The sequence below is a fragment of the Copadichromis virginalis genome, linkage group LG2 (genome assembly GCF_057382275.1).
Source record: "Copadichromis virginalis isolate Kocher_CV1m ecotype Utaka linkage group LG2, C_Virginalis_male_GT1.1, whole genome shotgun sequence".
In the NCBI taxonomy this organism is placed as follows: Eukaryota; Metazoa; Chordata; class Actinopteri; order Cichliformes; family Cichlidae; genus Copadichromis; species Copadichromis virginalis.
Window position 1 is genome coordinate 30,024,310 of NC_140619.1, and position 11,054 is coordinate 30,035,363.

At 38.5% G+C, this 11,054-nt stretch overlaps 1 long non-coding RNA gene across 1 annotated transcript; it reads right to left on the reverse strand.

Moving 5' to 3' along the window:
• Positions 1-606: 606 nt before the first annotated feature.
• Positions 607-10,784, reverse strand: LOC146717603 (uncharacterized). Its single transcript, XR_014923653.1, has 3 exons — positions 10,626-10,784; positions 1,454-1,774; positions 607-668 (listed from the first exon to the last, which is right to left on the reverse strand). It is a non-coding gene; the product is annotated as an uncharacterized LOC146717603 (long non-coding RNA).
• Between the last annotated feature and the right edge of the window lie 270 nt (positions 10,785-11,054).

An 11,054-nucleotide genomic window follows, 5' to 3' on the forward strand; every position in this document is an offset into this window, starting at 1 on the left:
CGTGGTCGTGTTCTTCTGTCATGGCTCGGCTGTGTGGCAGGCAGGAGGAGGACCCAAAATGCAAAACTCACACACACGGGGATGAACTCAAAAAGCAGCTTTATTGCTGACAAAAGATAATGGGAGATACAAAACTAAACTGGGAAAAACTAACGTAAAGCTCACCAGGAAACACAGGGGAATCACACACAGCATGAGGGAGAACACGACGCCGAACAGAGGGAGACTCAGACAGAAATACACAGAGGGTAAACGAGGAAAGTGGGCACACACGGGGAACACAGGTGACACTGATAATCATAACGAGACAGGGCGGGGTGAACTGAACATGACATGTAGAGGCACAGAGGTTCCGACAGGAGGAGAGAGAGCACGGGGAAAACACAGACATAACGGGCTGGGGAAACATGAAACAACCACAAAGGGAGACGAGGGCTCATCAATACATAGAGGGCACACAGGGGGGAGAGAGCCATGAAGGGAAAACACTTAGGGAACAACACAACAGGGCAACTCAGAAGACATGGCCTAAATAAGGAACGAAATACAAAAATACAAAGAACTAAGAATACTGGGCCCACATGGCCCAGGACCATGACACCCACTTAATGATATAATTACCACCGTAATTACCACTGCTTTCAAACCATGTATGAACCAGGAAGTACCTGTGTAGAGACACACACATATTTCTGAAAAGTTAGAGCTGTGAAATAAAACACACTTGAGAGTTTTCACTCTTGCACCATATTTTACAAGACAAATGTCACAGTCCTCCTCTGTATCCTGTTTGTGTGCTGGTGGCTGTGTGTGTATTCTCTCATCCCGCCTTACCTTACAGGGGAGGGATCTGCCAGGATCCCCATCCCCATATCAGATGCACCTGAAACACTCAAGCATGTGTGTGAAGCATCTGGCAATGACCTGACTCCTATTTCAGCTGGGATCTGACCTCTAATCTTTTCCTAAGTGTTGTTTAACTGTGATAGTGAGCTCCTCGCTGATTTGCAAGTCCTTTTCCCTGTTATATTCACAGATATTTCTAATGTGTCTCATGCTGTCTATATAACGGTTCAGCAGAGCCCTGTGAGAGAGTGTGTTGCAGAGGAGATTCTGTACAGGAAACTGAGAAGACACTCAGATTCACAGAACTTTCTTTCTGTCAGAGTTTGTTAATAAGAGGCTTTTGAACTTAGAACTTGTGAAATAATTTGTAGCGCTTGAATTCACTTTAGGGTGATGAGGGCGATTTATCTCTTTTTCTTTTCATGTGTTTGGTTGGATAGGTTGTTACTGACATCTGGTGAGAATTTCATGTCAATAGCACCTTTAAAATTACATTTACTTAGAAATTTGGTGATGTGTTCAATACTTCTTTTTACACACTGTATATATGCATATGAATTACCAGAACAATGTTAACTTTCAATCTAGTAATGCAGGGAAAAATTACCTTGAATAAAAATCTGTAAAGTCCGCTCAGCTGATATTTTTCCATCTGAATTAAAGGTCAAAAAGTTATATTTTCCGCTGTCTGTACTGCTCAGGTTATTTATCCTAAGTGTTCCATTACTGGGATAAAACAGAAATCTTTCATCTGTCGTATTATATTTAAGACTGTTGCTTCTCCTGAATTTTATTACTGATGTATTCTTGGACAGTAGGAATCTGAATATTTCTGAGGTGTTGTCCGTCAGTTTGATGTCCAAAGTTCCTCCCAAAGTTCCATAACAATGAGCTCCATCTGGTCTGCCGTCACAGTAACTTTCCACACCTGTAAATAATAACAATAATAAATTTTAAAAAAGATATCACTAATTTCAGTGTTCAGTCGCTACCAGAACATTTATGGCAACATTTCCAAATGTTTACCTAAAACAGAAATAGTGCAACCTATCTCAGGTCACACAAAGTGAATGAGCATTACACAGGTCTGTGACTAAACCATAGCGAGGCTACAGCCAACTATTTCCTAATCAGAGTGAGTCTTTTTCATAACAAACATTTAAAAATTATGGGTTTCATGTCCAAATAATAAAATGACAAGACTGAACCTGATATGAAAGAAGGTTACTCTTCATATTGCCTTATCATCATAACATCATGACCTATGTAGATACTTAAGACAGACCAATTTAAAATGTCAATAGCTTAAATACAAAAAAAAAACATAGCAAGAATGAACAATTTTGATCATTTGATGTTTCAGGGAACTCCTCACATTGGTCTAGTTAAAACACTAAAAATGATCAAATAATGCAGAGTATTTGAATTACACTAACATAGTGTCTGTAAAATGCAATTAAATAAGTAATTGAGGGATTTTCCAAAACTTAAATGCATTAAATAAATATTTGAAAAAAGGGTACGCCTTTCATCCTATTTTATTATTGATATTATTATTCAAATATAAATTAATCAGCTCCAACAGTCATAACTATATTTACTTACAGCATCTGCAAGGATGTTAAGATCAACCACAATAATTATTTTATCTGAACTGAGCACTAAATTTTCTGGAGTGGAAGATTGCTGCCACACACCACGTGGACCTGTGCTTTAAGGACACTGTCAGGGCTGGACTGGGACAAAATTTGTGACTAGAGACCTGCTCACCAGGTATTATAGGAAAAACCATAAAGCCTTTGAATGAAAACAAACGTGATATATACTGTCTTGTTGGTATATATGTATCAATCTAATAAACTTAAACCTACACCATCCTCCCTATTCTGGTCTTCTAAACAGTACTTAGCCGAAACCCAAAGACTGCTTGGTTGAGTTAACTTCCTGAACTATCTACAACACATAGTGGAAACCTGAAATTAGAAGACTAGAGGTGAAACTTGATCATTACTGAATATTAAAAATAATAAATGACAGATTTAGTGATATTTTCATAAACTATTTATTTACCACATAAAAAAAAGGAGCATGGCAGGGCAAAATATTTTTTCTAACATGGCAACCTTTAAAAAGTGAAAGAAGACAGCATGAACACACAGAATAATTCCAGCTTTGTGTCTTTTTTTCATTGTAGCTGAAGCACAGGCCAAATTGCGTTCCTTTTCACCGCAATACGAAACGCGTAATATTTTCTCTACGAGAAGATTGCGTTCTCTAATAACTAACCTTATGAATAAAATAAAGTTTACCATTAGTAACATCATAGCACCCGCCCAGCAGTATAGAAAATCCGTCATGCTGGCTAATACGCAGTGCGAGTTATTGTTACTGACTGTAAAAAGTTAGCACAACGAAAGTAAACTAAACTTGGTTTATATCTGACCCAGATAGACTGCAGGTCATAACTTCTCACCTGAAGTTCAGTTCCGCTGATACTCGGACCAGCGGAGAGGCAGGAGGCCCACCTGCTGGTCTCCACCACTTGCTAATGTTATTGAATCTGTGGAAGCTCTGCTATAGCCACCACCAAACAATTGAGTTATTTCTACACATCTGCCAGTATCTGGCCAATCCACCACCTTTCATTGTTTATACCGTTACGAAAAGAAAACCCATAAAAAATAAAAATCACAATCGGCCCACCTGGCAAATGCCCGGTATGCCCGATGGCCAGTCCAGCTATGGACACTGACAGTATGACCCGAGGTTTTGATTCATCTAATAAACTAAACATTCATCCTGCTGCAACCAGGTAAAAGGGACCTAATGTTCAACTTATCCACATTTAACTGTTTTACTCTTTGGTGGAGCTGCGGACCCTATAATGTTTTGTTGTTGCTGTTGTTGTTTTTTTTATTTTTTTATTTATTTATTTATTTATTTTTTTTTTTGCTTTAAATCTCTTTTTACTTTTTGTCAGTCTCTAAGGGGATACCAGGAGGCGAGAAGTGACGCTGCTTCCTGGTCCCAACTCTGTTTAGCCACGTTTTGAGGTTTAATAAATTTGTCAAGGTTTGGAGAAATGAGAGTTGCTTCATCCAAATTGGGATGGATCCCCTTTCCCATAAAAAAAAGACCAGGTTTCCCCCACAAAGTTTTGCAATTATATACAAAAAACATATTGTTTTTTAGGGCACCACTCGGACAGCCAGCAATTTTAGAAAAACTAAGATATCCTGTACTTGTTTGACTTGCTGGTAATGGTAACAAATGAACACTACAGAGTACAACATTGTTTTACCAAAGTTACACAACCATGCAATAGTTTTGTCACCTTCAATTGACTAAACCAGATGTCGTTACCGCTGGCGTCAAAAAAGATTTTACTGAATTTATGTTTACCGTTAGCCAAGCAGTTTTAAATTTCCCTCACCGTCCCCTGCTCTGGCACCTGGAAGACAATTGACTGTGGTTGCTGATGTCTATAACTTCATGTTGCTCAAAGCAGCATCAGAATAATAATTCCTCTGCAGGTGTGTACCGGGGATTTGTTTAGACTACAACAATGTCAGACTTATTTTACTGATTCCCATTGCTGAAAACAACAACACATTGACTATAAAACGAAGTATTAACGAAGGACTACAGGAGAAAATTTGAACAGCTCATCATGACAGACTCCAAACATCATCAAAAACAACCCAACTACAGCTCCCATGTCTGCTCACTGTCGATCCACTCAGTAGCTTTCAGAATAACTAAACATGTAAGCGGCTCTGAACTGAAGCAAAGTGTCAGTGATAAGCCTCGAATGAGAGGGGTTTAAAAATATTTTTTTTAAAAGCTGGTTTCAAGACTTATTGAAGTTTTCTTTATTCTTTCATCTGCTGAGAGGATAAAAGGAAGTGACAAGTTCTTCCACTTTTTAGCTTAAAGAAAACAGAATTATGTCGTTACGGTCTGAGAGTAAGAGAACGAAACAATCTTCATTTATTTTAAAAGAAGTTTTGAATCTGAGATTATGTTAATAAGAAAACTGTGTTACTGTATTAAAGAGAAATGATCAGTTACAGATATGTGGATAACAAAAGCACAAGATCAATTGTGGCTTATATTTTTCATCTTTAAACACAAAGTAAAAAGTAAAAACATGTCAGTCAGCATGGTGAGCACTGAGTGAAGAATATGTTTGCAGGAATATAAATATATAATATAAGTACAGCTTGTAACATACATTTATTTACATATACATATGTAGCAAGAGTGTGCTACATAATATTTAGTAAAGAATAATGATACTGCTTCACACTTTATTGTTGACCAGCTACACTTTTGTTGCCTTTTTTTAGACATTATTTTTTATTGTTGCTATGATTTAGTTTATTAGTTTTATTGATGTAGTCCCCAAAACATCAAAATATGCCATTGCAAAAGGACTTTACATACAGACCAGACGCTTTCTCTTACTTATTTGACGTATGCTGTTACACACTGAGGAACCATCCCTTCAGCATGAAACAAAGATTTCACATTTTGATTCATCAGTCCATAAAACTGCCTTCCAGTCTACAGTAGTCCAACATTTGTGGTTCCTGGCCCAGGCAACCCTTTTTTTTAACTTATTCTGGCATCTTATAAATGGTTTTCTTGTTGCAACTCGACCTGTCAAACCTGCAACTTAAAGGCTTCTCTTTGCAGTCAAAACTGAGATTTGTTTTCTACAATCACTATCAAGTTTTAAAGCTGTGGTCTTGTGAGGTGTCCCACACAAGCTTGACTTTCAGAAATGTATCTTCTGATTCTGTGTGGTTTGAAGTCTGCAGACCTCATCCCGTCAGTTTACTTAGAGTGGTTCTTGATGGTGAAGGAAACTACTGACTGACATCTTGACTTCATTGCAATTTCTGTGTAGGAAATATTTTTAAATGTTATGATGGTCTGTCTTTCTTCTAGGGTTAATTTCCTTTTTCTTGCCATTTTTATGGAAACACATGATCTTCTGCTGTACATTACAGTTCAAATAATACTCACAAGGACATGGTATCACAGCATGTTCCAACACTAGTTTTGCAAACACCTCTATCTGCAGGGGCAGGGTTGTAAGTAATCAAGAACACTTTGGACGCATGTAGGAAAAACTTTCAAGGCTTGAGTAACCCCCATTGCTGCAGAACAGCTTTAAGTGTTGGTGCTTCACTTCTTGTTCCCTGAAAAGGGAAGTGGTAACATACTATACATATATGCACATACATGTTGTGTAGCAAGAGTGTGGGAAATACTTGCATGCCCTTGGGGTTAAAAAAAATAGTAGTACTTCAGACTTTATTTTTGACCAGTTATACTATGGTGTTTTTTATTATTCAGTCCCACAACACAAGATATGCCTCCTCAGATACCTTTACCCAAGGCCCTTTCACATAGGACATAGCATGCATTGCGCTGATCACTAGCTAGAGAGAATGATACATCATACAGCCATGTATACCAGCAATAATTTTGTAAATGACAAGCGTCACCAATCAGACTATATCACGTCAGACAGTTTTTTTTTTTAAAAGAGTCAAAACTGAAAACCTGGAAACCAAAACTTTGTCAAATGTGGGGTTTTTTTGCAACATTCTTTCCACAAACTCAAGTTTTCAAACAGTTGCAACATCTTCCACACTGTGTCAGTAGCTTCTGTACTGCATTTTCATCAAAATGGTGGTAAAAAAAATCGGCACAATTGTTCTCTCATGTCTTCAACCCAGCTGCGATGGCTGTGCGCAATGCGCCAAGTTACAAAAATCCAAAGGTGAATGACCAGCCGATGTACTGCCTTTAAATTGGTAAATTCAGGATGTGATCTCACAAATTGTCTTGCGACACCCGCAACACAAACAACACATCAAGCATAAAAACCCCATAAGGTCTCCCAGCAGCTCACAGAGGGAAAGCCACCAGTATCAACTGTCCATTAAATACTATGTGTTATAATCTCAGGATAATAATGCTCGAAGACTCAGGGTCCACAATCAGGACGTTTAATGACCACTTTCGGAGGCATCAACAGTTAGCCACAACACATACAGGAACATGTTTCCCACATAACATTCCGACAGGGAAAGCCCTGAAAAACCTCTGAAGGTTCCAGGGTGTAATGCCCCAAAACATACATTAACATCAACACTCTCTACAACACTATGGATCAGGTTAAATAGTTGTCATAGTATCTCAATGGCATAACGATACTGATATTATTGATAGTATTGTTATCAGTCTGGAGCATGGGTATATCATGGGTTTATATGAATGTATTAGCATTACTTCTAGACTCATCACAGTGTTAGCCAGTGCAGAAGTTTAAAAATGTCTTGTTTATGACTGCCGATATGATGTTGCTTTGTCATTCACCAGAGATGGGCAGTAATGCGTTACTTGTTTTTTTTGGTTTTTTGGTTTTTTTGGTTTTTTTTAAATGACATCAGAAACAGCAGTATGCGACATTACGTGATGGCAGAGCTTCAGTTCATCCTTTGTCATTTTTTTTTTTTTTTAATAAATAGGACAGGGGGAATGAATGAGAGAAAGAGGGGGAGAGAAAGAAAGAAAACCAAAGGGGAGAAGAGACGGTGAGAAGGGGGGGGAAGAGAGAGAAAAAAAAAAAAAAAGAACTCCTGGGTCACCTGTATGGAGAAAAAAAAAAAACAAACAAAAAAAACAAACAGAGGAGACAGCAAACAACAAAGAGCAACATAATAATAGAGAAAACAAAGCACCATCACAATAAACTAGCTAGTCATAGATATCAATATTTACTAAATAATAAACGATATTGTGCAGCACGCAAGATAGACAGCGCACAGTGTGCTTTGAGCGCATGCATGTCTTAAAGCCAAGAAAGCTTTAGTCCGCGTCTGTGAATACCCATGTGTGCATACCTGTGTGGATCAGCATGCTTGCATTCCAAAGGTTTCTCCATGTAATGATCTGCTAGGGAGTGTGGGGGGGCCACAGCCCCGTCCTCCAGGGTGTGAAGCGGGTATGGAGGAGATCAAAACTCCAGACATCCAGAGGCCCCCAGAACACAAGAGACCATGGAAGACCAACAGAGGGGCAGCCGCGCCACTGTTCCAGTAAGAGCTGAGGAGAGTCCCAGATGAGGGCTCGCCCAGCAGCCGCGGAGCAGAAGTCAGGGGGAGTTGCAGTGATGCGTTACTTGTAACGCGTTACTGTAATCTGATTACTTTTTTCAAGTAACAAGTAAAGTAAGGGATTACTATTGCAAAAACGGTAATTAGATTACCGTTACTTTCCCGTAGGAACGCTGCGTTACTGCGTTACTAAAACCGTGATTTTTTGCGAGAATGTCTCACGACAGTGGCGTAAGCGAGTGCGATGTTCGTGACAACAGCTGTGTGCAGATCAACAATGGATCACAAATTGATTGTGGGAGAGAGTATGAGCGTGCAGCGTTTAAAGCGTGGAAGTACTGACCTTACTTTGAGTTTGATTCCATAAAAAGTGACAAAAACATTAGCGTCCGTTGTGCGTGGGAAGAAAACTTCTTTTTACAGCGAAAAAAACCCCTAAACTTCCAAGCAAGTACCGAGTGCGCAACGACGTAATGGGAAACTCACAGAGAAACTCGCAGATTCTTCAACTGACCGCGGCACACCTGCACCAGGGTAAACCTCCGCCTACCGCAATCCTGCTTTACAGGTGAAAATAGAGCAACAGGACCGCTGAGTCTTTGACTTTATTTATGTTCTGCTGTGTTTTACTTGCATCTATTTGAAAGAGTGAGTGTAAACACAAAAAATATTTTATTTTATGTGCTGGAATGTGCAGAAAATAGGTTTAAATGTTAAACAAATTTATTCAAGTCAGAGAATGTTGCATATAATTAAATTTTTGCTTGATGCATAAAGTTAAAAGATTAAAACTGATAAAACAAGTTTAAAAAAAAGAGATTTTTCCATTTGATTACATTTTGTATGATGGATTATGCAGAAAAAGTAGAATTGGGCTGAAAGATCTATCGCTTTATCACCTCTTCAGGTTGTAAATCGTGTTTTTAAAAAGTAACTAAGTAATTAATTACTTTTGAAAATAAGTAATCAGTAAAGTAACTTTTTGGGGGAAGTAATTAGTAATTAGTTACTGATTACTTTTTTCAAGTAACTTGACCAACACTGTCATTCACACACAGGAAGCATTTACATGTACAAGGTGGTTCTCAAGCCAACTTAAATTTTTAAAGGTTAAACAGTGTCACTCAACACTGGTCATGTTTGATTCAAAGAAACATGATACCGATATAATAGACTTAACATTGACTATTAACTGCAGCTACATTAAATAGTCATTTCTGTAAACTCAACCTAAACAAGAGGCAAGGGAGAACTACATCCCTAAAGCTTTACATAAAGAGGTAATCTGACGATTTTATTCTCCTGTAGCTGCAGGAGAATAGAGGGTGCAGGAGGGATAGAAAGATATGTGAGTTAAACTGGCTTGACTTTACCAAGTCAAAAACTAGTCAACTTGAAATAAAAACAGAAGCACAAAAAACACTCACAGTGTGGGTAACACAGTGCTTCTAATCAAACCTAGAGAGAATATATTTGTCAATTTTCAGTACCCACCACCCTGTACAGGACGGTGATTTTCTACTGGGTCTTACCCAGTAGATGATGAAGGGTTTAGCTGGAGCCAGTGTGGGTGAGGGGACTCGCCCAGCCTGACTGCACTGATGACCAGGTGTCTTCCCTGATTGCCCTGATATGAAGAAACCTGAGTACGCTTGCAGGTCAAACTGTATCATCTCCCCTCTTGATTGTGGTACTTGTTAACCTATAGCAGGGGTAGGCAACTCCAGGCCTCGAGTGCCGGTGTCCTGCAGGTTTTAGATCGCACCCTGGGTTAACACACCTAAATCAAATGATTAGTTCATTACCAGGCCTCTGGAGAACTTCAAGAAATGCTGAGGAGTCATTTAGCCCTTTAAATCAGCTGGGATGGATCACGGACACATCTAAAACCTCCAGGACACCGGCACTCGAGGCCTGGAGTTGCCTACCCCTGACCTATAGGATGCTTTTAGAAGCCTAGAGTGCAGCCTTCGAGGGTGTGTTACCTGGAAAGGCTAGAACAACCTACACAAGCTGTTTGGAGTAATAAGGATTAATACTCAGATTTATACCTTTATTTTCTTTTACAAAGGGTTAAGAGAAAATCTACAATTAAATTGACTCTAATTGTGAGAGATTTTATCAAAGCAACTTGGCACAAGCAAAGCAAAAGCACAAATTTTAAAAAATCAAATCGCATCCATCTAATTCACATATCTAATGAAGCTACTCTGAGCTAATGCTGATTTTGTTCTTATATTTGGGAGGAGAGAGATTCGAGGAGATCTAAAGAAGCATTTATATGCATGCAGATGAAAACGACACATGTTGCACACAGCTAGGGCTCAGGGATAATCCAATTTTTCTTATTATATTATTCTTTCTATGATTTAATCAGCTTTAGCGCATATTTATGTAAATTAGATCACAAATTGTTACGTTTAGTTCAAAGTTAAAATGATATTCACAAACTGAGGCTGTATTCATCTGATCTTTATCTGAATTTTAGGTGTTTTTAAAAAAATATATATTTCACTGTTATTCTTATAGATGAAGCAGCTCAAACATCTTTCAGTGATTTTATTGGATGTCATGGCTGCAAAACATGTTACTGATTTAAAATCAAGTATTTGTGAAAGACTACATGAGAATAGTTGAACAGCTCACCATGAGACACTCCAAACATCATCAACAACAGTCCAACTACAGTTTCCATGTCTCCTCACTGTTGATCCAGTCAGCAGCTTTCAAACTTCAAAACCAAACGTGTGTGTTTTGCTCTGAACAGACTGCAGTGTGTCCTGTCAGCAATCGGCCTCAAAGGAGAATGTGTGAATGTGTTGGTGTCAGGTTTTACTGAAGTTCTGTTTATCTTTTCACACACTGAGAGGAAAAAAGGAAGTGACATCAGTTATTCTTCCACTTTTTAGCTTTCAAGCAAATAGACTTCATGTGTGAAGGACTGTGAGAAGGAGAACAAAACATTTGTCATGTATTCTAAAAGAAGCTCTGAGACGGAACTTAAGCTGACTTAGCTTTAGACGTGATGTTCATTGGTTTTTTGTTCCCTTTGTACAGAGATGAGCTATCAAGAAA